The sequence below is a fragment of the Sitophilus oryzae genome, unplaced genomic scaffold (genome assembly GCF_002938485.1).
Source record: "Sitophilus oryzae breed Bouriz unplaced genomic scaffold, Soryzae_2.0 scaffold_2024_pilon_pilon, whole genome shotgun sequence".
Taxonomy (NCBI): Eukaryota; Metazoa; Arthropoda; class Insecta; order Coleoptera; family Curculionidae; genus Sitophilus; species Sitophilus oryzae.
In genome coordinates this window covers 260,023-271,835 of record NW_022146752.1, presented here as the reverse complement: position 1 = coordinate 271,835, position 11,813 = coordinate 260,023, and the positions used below count along the sequence as shown (strand labels likewise).

General features: G+C 34.5%; 1 pseudogene; it reads left to right on the top strand.

Annotated features, from left to right (window-relative positions):
* The first annotated feature begins 9,402 nt into the window (after positions 1–9,402).
* LOC115884172 lies at positions 9,403–10,992 on the top strand (annotated as a pseudogene).
* The last annotated feature ends 821 nt before the right edge of the window (positions 10,993–11,813 follow it).

Sequence of the window (11,813 nt, the reverse complement as noted above, 5' to 3'; positions counted from 1 at the left end):
GCTTACCGCCTCACACAACACACAGAATGCAGCCGCTTGACAAATCGGTAATGGGAGCGTTGAAAGCCTATTACAATGAAGAAATTCGACAATTTTCGAGGCAAAATAACCGTCCAATATCTCAATATGACATAAGTGACCTGCTTGGTAAAGCTTATTTGAAGATACAAACTGGTGAAAGGGCAGTCAATGGATTTCGGCAAACTGGTATTTTCCAGTAAACAGAAATAAATTTACAGAAGAGGATTTTCTAGTAGAAGCACAAAGAAAAGATGAAGCGCCTATTGAAGATGAATATCACTTAAACCCACCGCGTGACCAGGAAGATGTCGGCGATAAGACAAATGGATAACTGGTTTTACCACAACATATAGTTCCAGTTCCTGTTCTCAAAAAGCGACTAGGCGTAAGAGGTCGAAAATCGGGAACAGCTAACATTTCTCTACGACTCCAAACAAAAATGAACTGGAAGAGTCAATCTCATCGAAAAATGAAAATAATAAATTTAAAAGAAAAGTCGAATTCGACGGAAAGAAAAAACCAACCGTCGACGGTGCAAAACCTGGTAGTACATGTAAACCAGTAAAACCTGTACATGTACCTGGTAAACATAGTAGCTACGACTATTGTGGTTGGTGATAATCTCGCCTGCAGTGATTCAATCGTGTAAGGAGCATGGTATTTATATAACACCATTCCCTGCAAATGCCACTCATCTTATGCGGCCACTTGATGTGGCTGTATTTGATCCTATGAAAAAATGCTGGAGAAAAATTTTAGACAATTGGAGGAAAAAAAGCCGATATCCAGGAAATCTTCCGAAAGAGCAATTTCCAAATTTGCTCTCAAGGTTATGGAATGGCATATCTGAGACTGTAAACCAAAACTTGATATCTGGATTTAGAGCGACTGGGCTTTTCCCACCTAATCCCAACGAGGTTTTAAAAAGGATTCCAGATGGATTAACACCAGAAGATCGCGAAAGTATTGGAAGATCCCTTGATTCATCGTTAATTGATCTTTTAAAGGAACACAGAGGAATAAGAAGTGATGCAAATCCGAAGAAAAAACGAGGAAAAAAAGTTGAGGCCGGTAAAAACTTAGCACGAGATCAAGCTATTGAAGTTGCTTCTACGGATGTCGCAGAGGAACCTATTGTAACTGTCCCTGTACGGCCCTAAGAAAGCCTTGAAACTAGATGATGAAGATCTTCCAGGATGTTCTAATATCGAACAGAAAAAGAGGAAGAAGAAAAGCATTCCAGTTTACCTTAGAGAAAAAAGTAAAAGACAAAAAGAAATGGAAGAAAATTCAAAATGTGGCATTTGTCGTTGAATTGGAAAGACTGCAGTATTGGCGGAAAAGAATGGATCAAATGTGTTCATTGCCTTAAATGGATCCAACCCCGAGGCAACTTGGTCACCACATATATAAACTGCCCGTCAAATTAAATACCACAGCGATTTTATTACTCGTTTTCAACCAGTCGAAAAAATGGACCGATTTTGTTGATTTTTTTATCATATTAAAGATCGTTTTTCGTAGATTGATCTGATTGTTTTAAATTTTGTATGAGATTTAGTTTTCTATGATATACAGCGTGTGACAAAAAGGAATGTAATTTTTGGGTTGCTGCCATTTTGACAAAAAAATTAACTAGAATTATAAGTTCTGGGTATAGCTAAGACTAATATCTCGGGACGTATTTGGAATTTTTACGATAAATCATCTGGAATAAAAGATAATCAATTTTTATCCTAACTTGTATTTTTTCTACCTTTCTTAAGAGATATGCTAACAAAACTGAAATTAAAAAAAATGATTTAACTAACGCAGTTTAATACAGGATATCTTAAAAATACGACCAGCGTAAAAGTAAAATTATTTGTTTAATATTTTGAACTTAAAAGCCCATAAGGTTATAAAAGCTCGACACGTATTTGATATTTTTGTAAAAACTCTTTTTGTGTCTAAAAATCTGTAGTTTAGCTGCAACTTAAAGTGCTTAAAAACAATTAAAAAAATACATAAAATTATTCAATATTATGATTTTTAAAGTTAAAATCGCGTAGGCGATCTCATCCCTGCAGCCGTTATGGAAAAAACAATTCTTGAATTTCTTTCTGAATAGCAATATAGCCTTAAAATGCCACTTTTAAGCGAAAATGAATTGCAAAACATATTATGGTAAGTTTTTTCTCTTCAGTTAATAATTTGAGATATCTAACAAAAATTTAAATTTAGTTTACGCCAACGAGGTCTAAGTTATGCTAATATTGCCGATTTTGTTGGCTGTACAGTAGATAATGTGCGACAGGCCTTAAAAAGAAACCAAAATTTTGGCACTCCGGCATACAGGTTGGTCAATGCGGACGTAGAAGATGTACGAACCTCACAGAGGATCGCCTCGTCCAGTTAACAAGGCGAAGGCGTACGCTTCATTCATCCCAAATTAAAGCTCGTTTACAGGCGGCCACGGGAAAGGTGATCAGCAGGGTCTTCATGAACGAGGCCTTCGTGCAAGGAGACCGCCTTTGTGCCTGTCCGCTTCTGAAACCTATCTACCGAGTTGCTAGGGCTTGTGCTCAAACCCACCTGAATTGGGAATAGAAGAATGGAGTGATTGCATGTTTACTAATGAATGTCGTTTTACGCTGTATGCATCAGATGGGCGAATTTTAGTATGGAGAGAAAGGAATGGACGATATATTGAAGAGCATATGGAAGTTAGAGAACCGTTTGGAGGCGGAGGAGTGACTGTTTGGGGAAGGGGAGTAAGGAGAAATGGTAAGACAGATTTGGTAATTTTGGTCGGGGAAACAATGAATGCCGTAAGATATAGAGACTTATGTGTTAATGAGATTGTTGTGCCGTTTGCCCAGAACTTTGGTGAGACCTATGATAATAATGCTCGCCCACATAGAGCCCAAATTATTAATGAGGCACTAAGAGAGCATGGGATTGATCGAATGAACTGGCCTGCTAGGTCGCCTGACATGAATGTGATTAAGCACGTGTGGAGTAGGATGAACCTAAAACTGAATGAGAGAGAGCAAGAATTTTTGAATGTGGAAGAATTAGCAATTCCTGTCAGGGACGAATGGAATCTATAACCCAGGATTTCATCAGGAACTTGGTGGCTAGTATGCTTAGAAGAACAGCCGAACTTCTGCGGGTACGAGGCGGACCTACGCGGTATTGATGAATAATGTAAAACTCACATTCACTTTTTATGTAACATGTTCCTACATTATAAAGTTAATTTCAGTTTTGTTAGCATACCTCTTAAGAAAGGTAGAAAAAATACAAGTTAGAGTAAAAATTGATTATCTTTTATTCCAGATGAGTTGTCGTAAAAATTCCAAATGCGTCCCGAGATATTAATCTTAGCTATACTCAGAACATTCCTTTTTTTCACACCCTGTATATCATAGAAAACTAAATCTCATACAAAATTTAGAAAAATCAGATCAATCTACGAAAAACGATCTTTAATATGCTAAAAAAATCAACAAAATTGGTCCATTTTTAGGACGAGTTACAACTCGTTGAGTCAAAAAATGAGCTATGCGTACTTATATTCTTTATACCTAGTCTTTCTAAGTGCATATAATACTACTTTTTTAATAGAAGGCAGTTTTTAATAAATCTACTGTTAATTCCCCTAATTCTGTGTCCCCTAGAATTATATATTTTTTATCATTACATCATTACTGATTTTAAGTTTCTTTTCAAAGAATTTGACCATATATTTTTTTTTTCAGAGAATTTTAGTATTGGGCTGTTCCTGAACAATTTGAATATAAATATTCAAAAATATGATTGATAACTGCATTCCTACTAAGTAGATCAATACCAAAATCCCATTAGAGAAATAAGTTAAAATTATGTTTTACTTGTATAATTTTCTTGGTATTTGTCCACCATTATTTGTGACTTAGAAATTAAATAGTCAAACAAAATTTAGTACCAGTTTTTATTTCCCAAAAAAAATAATTGTTAAAATAATTATTGCTTAAGATACAGTATATATTTTGTTTATAGTTGATAATTCTAGTTCTTAGTTGTTTATAGTTCATAATTAACAATATTTCTGATGTTAGATATATCATATTAGATGAAAAATTTAATTACCAATAGCTACCTACCTATGTTGCTGCAGATTATATATTGTGTAGGTACTGTATAATTCTTTAGATCAAGAAGAAATATATGTCAAGTGTTCAAGAAACAAATATCAGTACCAGTATATAACCAAAAAAACAATGCCAATTCTTTGTATAACATACGTACCCCTATGGTATTCAACTTTTCATTGTTCTTTTAATTAGATACACAATAAACACATTAATTCTTTTATTAAACAACCAAAACTAACTACTTAAATTCACAATATAAATATCACAATAAATGTATAAGCCTTGATCACTTCCTATTATTAATACCTGACGACTTCACACTTTATAACTACTAATGGCTATCCTACTAACACACTAGCCAACTAATTATATACCCGTTCTAAAAAAATACAACATAAAGACATCGTTATTGCAATAATATAGAAATTGTATTATTGTATTATTGTATCCATGTATTATTTAACTACCTATAAATACAATACCCACATCTTTTACGCGAATAGTATGAATTGAAATCATACAAATTGGCTAGAATTTATTAATATCCTTGAAAACATTTCTCTTTCAAAGGGTCTAAATATTTTGCCTTTTTACTATGGTTGTGTAATATGTTATCAATTAACAACAGTTATCAAATGACCTGGACAATAAGAATTATTTTGCCTTTTTTTCAAACTAAACTCTTTAAACAAACTATATAAATAAAATTTATCTCAACCTGACTCGCTGCTAGAATTTCTTTCTTGTTATTCTATGTTCCTGTATTGTTATTCTTCCATTATCAATTTCTATGAGCAATATCATTACTAAATCAAGGAAATCTATTCCTAATGCCAATTTAAATTCTGTGAAGGCACAACACTTTCTTCAATAGTTGTTTACTTCCAAAAAAGGTCTAAGCATATAACTTGAAATAATATTTCAAAGTATATATTTAAACTTTTAACATTAATCACTCACATTTAGAACAGCTGAAATAAGAAATTTTGTAATTCTTCATGTCTAAAAGAGATAATAACATTTTTCTCTATTAGATAAAGAGGATGTTTTTACGACCTATAGAATAGGTCCCCTGGGATTGGGAGCGGAACATGACCACACAAAGCTGTCAGCTGAATCTATAATTCTAGGGGCTTTTCTTGTCCTACTTGCTCCTTTAAAAGTCGGTTCCATAGATGCAATAACAGGGTTCTTGCAGAAACGTCTAAACACTCTATCGTCTCAGTTACCTTTAGCAGTTACACCACCTTTAGAGTCATTCCATAATGATTTCATAATGATGTCAGAGATCAGAATAAGGTATCCAAAATTGTACCAATGTATTTATCGATTCTTTTTAACGACAACTTTTGAAAGTTCTCTATTAACCATTCTTCAGGGCCAATGGAGAATGATTTTGGAGTGGGCTGAGCTCACAAATTTTGATTTAACCCACTCGTTTGCGGTAAACCCATGTACAGGTGCACATACAATACCTATTGACGTAACAGAATCTATTGAAATAGAGAAAGTTATGCATGAACTAGAAAGAGAGGCTCGACGACATCAAATTGATGTAAAATATTACTCAATTTGCTTAGGTCACCCGCCCCGAGCCGAAACCCGCAATTTCCAACACGTAGCATATTGTGCGGCAATCGCAAAATTAAAAGAGGATCCTGCGACTTCCTGGGATAATTTCGTTATGAACTGTAAACCTACACGGATTACAAAGGCTATCCTGGCAGGATCGCCATGTAGCAAATAACACAACTTCTTACTTTTAATGTGTGTTTATTGAAGACTAACAATTGAATGTACAATAGCATTGTCACCAACCCAAACGGTATATTAACTGGGTTACCAAAATACATACGTAAACGCTAACTAATATAAACAGTATTGGTATGCGATCATTGCAACAACGTATTAGCAAATTATACAATTGACAAATTACTAGGACTAATGAACTGTAATAAGGTCTAATAACTAAAAATGCTCCTACAGCTGGTGCCAATAAAGACAAATAGCGCCATTATCAATTGCTTCATTCTGTCATGTTTTCGAAGAAATGAACCTTTCCCTATTTCGTCCTAAAAAGGACGAGTGCGACAAATGTGTGGCTTATCGAACTGGCAACTTACCTGACGACGTGTTCAACTTACATCAAGAGAAGACAGGGAAGAAAAAAAACAAGATAAAAAGTCCGAAAATAGCGTATTTTGTATGGATCTACAGTCCAACGTCTCGTCCCAATATTTTAAAACCAAATTAATAGTACACAACCTAACATTTTTCGATGTGAAAACAAAAGATGGTTATTGCTATCTATGGCATGAGGGCGTTGGTGGTACTAGTGCAAATGCGTCAATAATTTGCAGGTTTTTGAAAAATCATGTGTTGAGAAATATTGAGACCGGACAAAAAATTATAATATACAGTGATGGATGCACATCACAAAATAGAAACTGAACTTTGGCCAATGCCCTTCTTAATTTATGTATGGAATTCAAAGTAACAATCGAGCAGAAATTTTTGAAGAAGGGATAGACCCAGATGGAGGCAGACTCGATACACTCGACTATTGAAAGAAAACTTCGTCATACTAACATCAACGTTCCAGCCGACTATGTTGGGATTTGTAGAAGTGCACGTAAAAATCCAAGACCCTACACCGTTTATTATCTAGACCATGGATTTTTTAAGGACTTCAGCAAACTTCCGTTTGTAAAATCTTTGCGTCCAGGTAAAAGAGTCGGTGATCCGCATGTCACAGACATACGTGCTTTCAAGTATTCAGCAGATGGAGCAATAGCTTACAAATTGAGGCATTCCAAAGATTATCTGGATCTCCCTTTTAGCCGTATTTCCAAAAATACAATACAAGGTTTATGTTGTCCATTTGGTGATCTCCCGACATTGTATAATAATCCTCTACCGATTAAAAAAGAAAAAAAAATACATTTGCAAGCCCTAAAAATCAGTATTCCAGCTGATTATCACCTGTTTTATGACAACTTGTCGTATCACTAGATTACAATAGTTTAGTCTGTTTAGTTTTTATTGGTTTGTAATAAATAAATCAAATAAATATATTCAATAATTAATTTTTACTCATTTCCCACAGTAGGTAAGAAAATCCTGTAAGTCCTAAAAATATTTAAAAAAATAAAGAAATAACCATGGTCCAATAAAACTACAATCTAATTACTTAGCTCCTCAAAAATTATCTTATATTCACATGCTTTTATTATCTTGATAAACTTGTATCTCAGTTTTCTTCATTTGATTTGCAAAATAAATATAAATCGTTTTTGAGCTCCCCTGTAAAATTCTTATTTTTGGACTTTTTGGACTTAAAAAAAAGTATTTTCGCTTTTTCTACTCTGCAAGTCTAGTATTTACATTATCACTCTATTTTTTTCCTGATTTTTTACTACAAACTGCAACTCGGTACGTGAAGCCATTTGAAAACAAATGGTTCCTGAAAAAATACACAATTTGAACAAACTGCGTTGTGCAAGTCTGCTTCTCAGGTAATCTGAAATTTTCAGAGATTTTTATAAACTTTTATACTCGAATTCTTTAACAAAGATGGAAACGAACTAAAAACAGTTCTAGAAAATGCCAAGCATTTAAAAAATTATATTAGTTACTTAACCCTTAAGTACCATGGCGGGGTCAAATTGGACCCCACATGTTTTGAAAATCGATAAACTTAAGTTAGCCTCAAAAAAATACAGTGTGGTCCGAATGGTATTCCGGAAACTTCGGCAGCATATTCTGAAGATAAAAATAGGTAAAAAAGTTCGTATAAATGTAGGTCCTAAAATGCTTAGTTTCGAAGATTCAGGGTGTAGAAATTTCATTTTTATTTCGATTTTTTCCAAATAATTTCTGAAATAACGTCAATATTTAGATGAAAATTGGTGTCTGGGAGTTTTTTGACATGAGAAATTTGATTTTGATGTCAATATGACTCCTACTGGCAGAGGGCGCCACCTACATGTGTTTTAACTGTTTTGAAGCGTAACAACTTTTTGTCCGTACCTGTATAAAACTACCGAAGGAAAAAATATACATCTCTGTGATTTTTTACGTAAAAAATATCTCTTTGTAAAAATCGCTACGTGCAACCGTTCTCAAGATATTTAGAATGGAAAACAAAATAAACACGTTGAGTAGATAGTTATTTGACTGAAATAATAAATTTGGAAAATTTTTATTTTTTTAAGTTAATCATAAGTTTCTCTGTGAAAAAATGGTAATAAAACAGTTTGTGTTGAACTTTTGGCACAAAAACATTTCAAATTTATGATTTCAATCTAATAACTATTTAGAAATCCCATACAAATGCCAGGCCCAGGAGCATGTTTAATTTATGTCAATGATGACAGGTAGAGGAAATAAGGGTAAAATGGTGACGCGAGGCAAAACGGGGATGTGATATATACAAATGATACATGCAGCACCATCTCTCGCTTTTTTGCTGCAGTATGTAGTTTTGCTAACGGACGCACTCCAACAAAAGTTTCAGCGTGTCAGTTTGTGCAGTAATGGCGAAATGTCTGGTTGACGAAAATTGTTCGATTATTTAAAAAAATCTACACGGTATGTACTGCTTGTTAACTGGCTTGTTTTAAATTCTGTATTGAAGTTGTTTAATTTAGAACGTAACGTAATCATTTTATTTTCTGGCTGTGAATGCTATATATTGGTTATTTGGGGTTAGCTACGTGTTATTTTAGTTAAACATTTCTGTACATAAATGGGGCAAAACGGTGAGTTTCGATCGGGGTAAAATGATGACCTCTCCATTATGCCCCTATATAAATTTAATATTTTTTGCGGATAGGTATCGTAATAAAATTTATTCTTTATTAATTTCAGTGCTAATTATGGTTTGCAAATATGTGCAAAAATAAACATTGGTGGCGTAAAATTGCCAGAGGCACTCATACAAATTTCTATTGTTACTGTTTTTCCTCGCTCGGCACTGGCTATGCTTCCGATCTGTTTTTCCCTTTTTGGGCAATTATCTTTGGATTGCATTTTCCAACTAGAGAAATACCAGTCTCGTCACAATTAAATATTCGATCGGGAGAAAAGTTATATTTATCAATAGTATTCTCCCACAATTTAAAAAATTTATTGACAACTACTGCATTAAACCCCATTGATCGGGCAACCGAGATTCTGGAACTCTGATGCTTAAGTTGGGATTCCTATTCAAAAAACCTTTGAGCCAATCTACCTCAGCTAATTTTTCTTCCTTGTTAAAATTATGTCGAATTTTGTTTTTTCCGCTAATTGGAAGGTTTTCAGAAAAAATGCAGAAACATCCGTTGCTGAAGCATCTGCGAAATCCTTAGGTGCATTTAAGACTGTCTTCAATACCGAGCAGGAACAAGAACTAGTTGCTTACATCTTACGAATGGAGTCATGTTTATTACATGGTTTAACAGGAAAAGAAGTTAGAAGCATTGCCTTCCAATTAGCGGAAAAAACAAAATTCGACATAATTTTAACAAGGAAGAAAAATTAGCTGAGGTAGATTGGCTCAAAGGTTTTTTGAATAGGAATCCCAACTTAAGCATCAGAGTTCCAGAATCTCGGTTGCCCGATCAATGGGGTTTAATGCAGTAGTTGTCAATAAATTTTTTAAATTGTGGGAGAATACTATTGATAAATATAACTTTTCTCCCGATCGAATATTTAATTGTGACGAGACTGGTATTTCATTAGTTGGAAAATGCAATCCAAAGATAATTGCCCAAAAAGGGAAAAACAGATCGGAAGCATAGCCAGTGCCGAGCGAGGAAAAACAGTAACAATAGAAATTTGTATGAGTGCCTCTGGCAATTTTATGCCACCAATGTTTATTTTTCCTCGTGTTCGTATGAAAGATTGTCTGCTAGATAATGCACCGCCAAATTCCACAGCTATGTGCCACAAGACCGGTTGGATGCAGTTAGATATATTTTTTGAATGGTTCAAGAAATTTGTTTCTTGGTCTCGCGCGTCTAAAGAAAATATGGTGTTGCTTTTGTTGGATGACCATATGTGCCACACCAAAAATATCAAAGTTATAGACTATGCACAGGATAATGGGGTTGTTATCTTGTGCTTCCCGCCGCACTGTACTCACAGGCTGCAGCCTTTAGATGTTGGTTTTATGAAACCTCTAAATACGTACTACTCAGAAGAGGTAAAGAAATGGCTCCGAGTTCATCCGGGTCGAGTCGTCGCTCAAGAAGATATTGCTGGTTTATTTGCTGAAGCTTTCTATAAAGCGCCCACCATAAAAATCGCTATAAATTCTTTTAAAGCTACGGGTATATGGCCTACAAATCCTGACGTATTCTCAGAAAGCGATTTCATCGCTGCTTCAGTAACGAACATCGACAATGAAAATCCACATATTCAAGATCTAAATGGTACAAATAAGGATACAGTCAGTGATGCTGAGTTGCCGGGATCTCATATGTTGAATGCAAAAGGATCACCACCTCTACAACAGGATACTGAGCTTTTACAAGGATCAAGACCTCAACGAAGCGTTGATCCCATACAAATGCCAGGCCCATCATATCAGGATGAACAAGTTTTGCAAATGACACCGCATAGAAATATTGGTAACAACTCCGTGGCTGCATTTGCTATTACTCCCGAAGACATCTCACCCTCGCCAAAATCTACTGTGAAAAAACGGTTCTCAAAAAATCGTGGAAAAACGGCAATAATCACAGAGTCTCCATACAAGCAAGAGCTAGAAGCAAAACTACAAGGAAGTAAGTGCAAAAAGAAAAGTTACATTTGGAAAAAGCTCCAAGAAACTCGTCAATGTTTTCAAGAAGCTAAAGAAGCGAAATAGTGATTCTGAAAGTGATAGTTCATTAGATGACGATGCAAATTGTTTATATTGCGATGAACTGTATTCCCAATCATCTGAAGGTTGGACTCAGTGTATCACATGCAGAAACTGGGCTCAGGACGGTTGTGCCGGAATCGAACCTGAAGATGACAATCCAGAATTTATTTGTGAACTATGTTCCTAAGTGTCCTTCCTATTAAAGTTAATTTGATCTGTTGTTTTTTAATAATATTTATATATTATTATTATTGTTCATATTGTTACGATACCTCGAAATATCCCAACCTAATAAAAATATTGTAGAAAATAAATTTATTTGTACGTTTTTGAGCTCATCTCTAATTTGCCTTATATCTGGCTAACTTACCTCGCCATTTTACCCCTGCATATGGGGCAAAACGGGGATAATGACATTTTGATTTTAATAAAAAATTGTACAGACATAGAAGCATATTTTAAAACAAAGGCAGGTGATTTTGTTAACTAAATAGCAACATCGAATTATAATATCAATTGCCCCTATTTCCCCTATTGATAATTTCGATTCCAAATATCTCGAGAACCATTACCCTTAGCGATTTTTACTAAGATACCTTTTTTACGTAGAAAACGTCGCAAATGTATATTTTTTTACTTAATAGTTTTATACAGGCACGGACGAAAATTTATTACTCTTCAAAACAGTTAAAAAAGAGGTAGGTGGCGCCTCCACAACTAGGAGTCACATTGACATCGAAATTAAATTTCTCATGTTAAAAATCTCCTAGATACTAATTTTCGTCCAAATACCGAATTTATTTCAGAAATTATTAGGAAAAAAT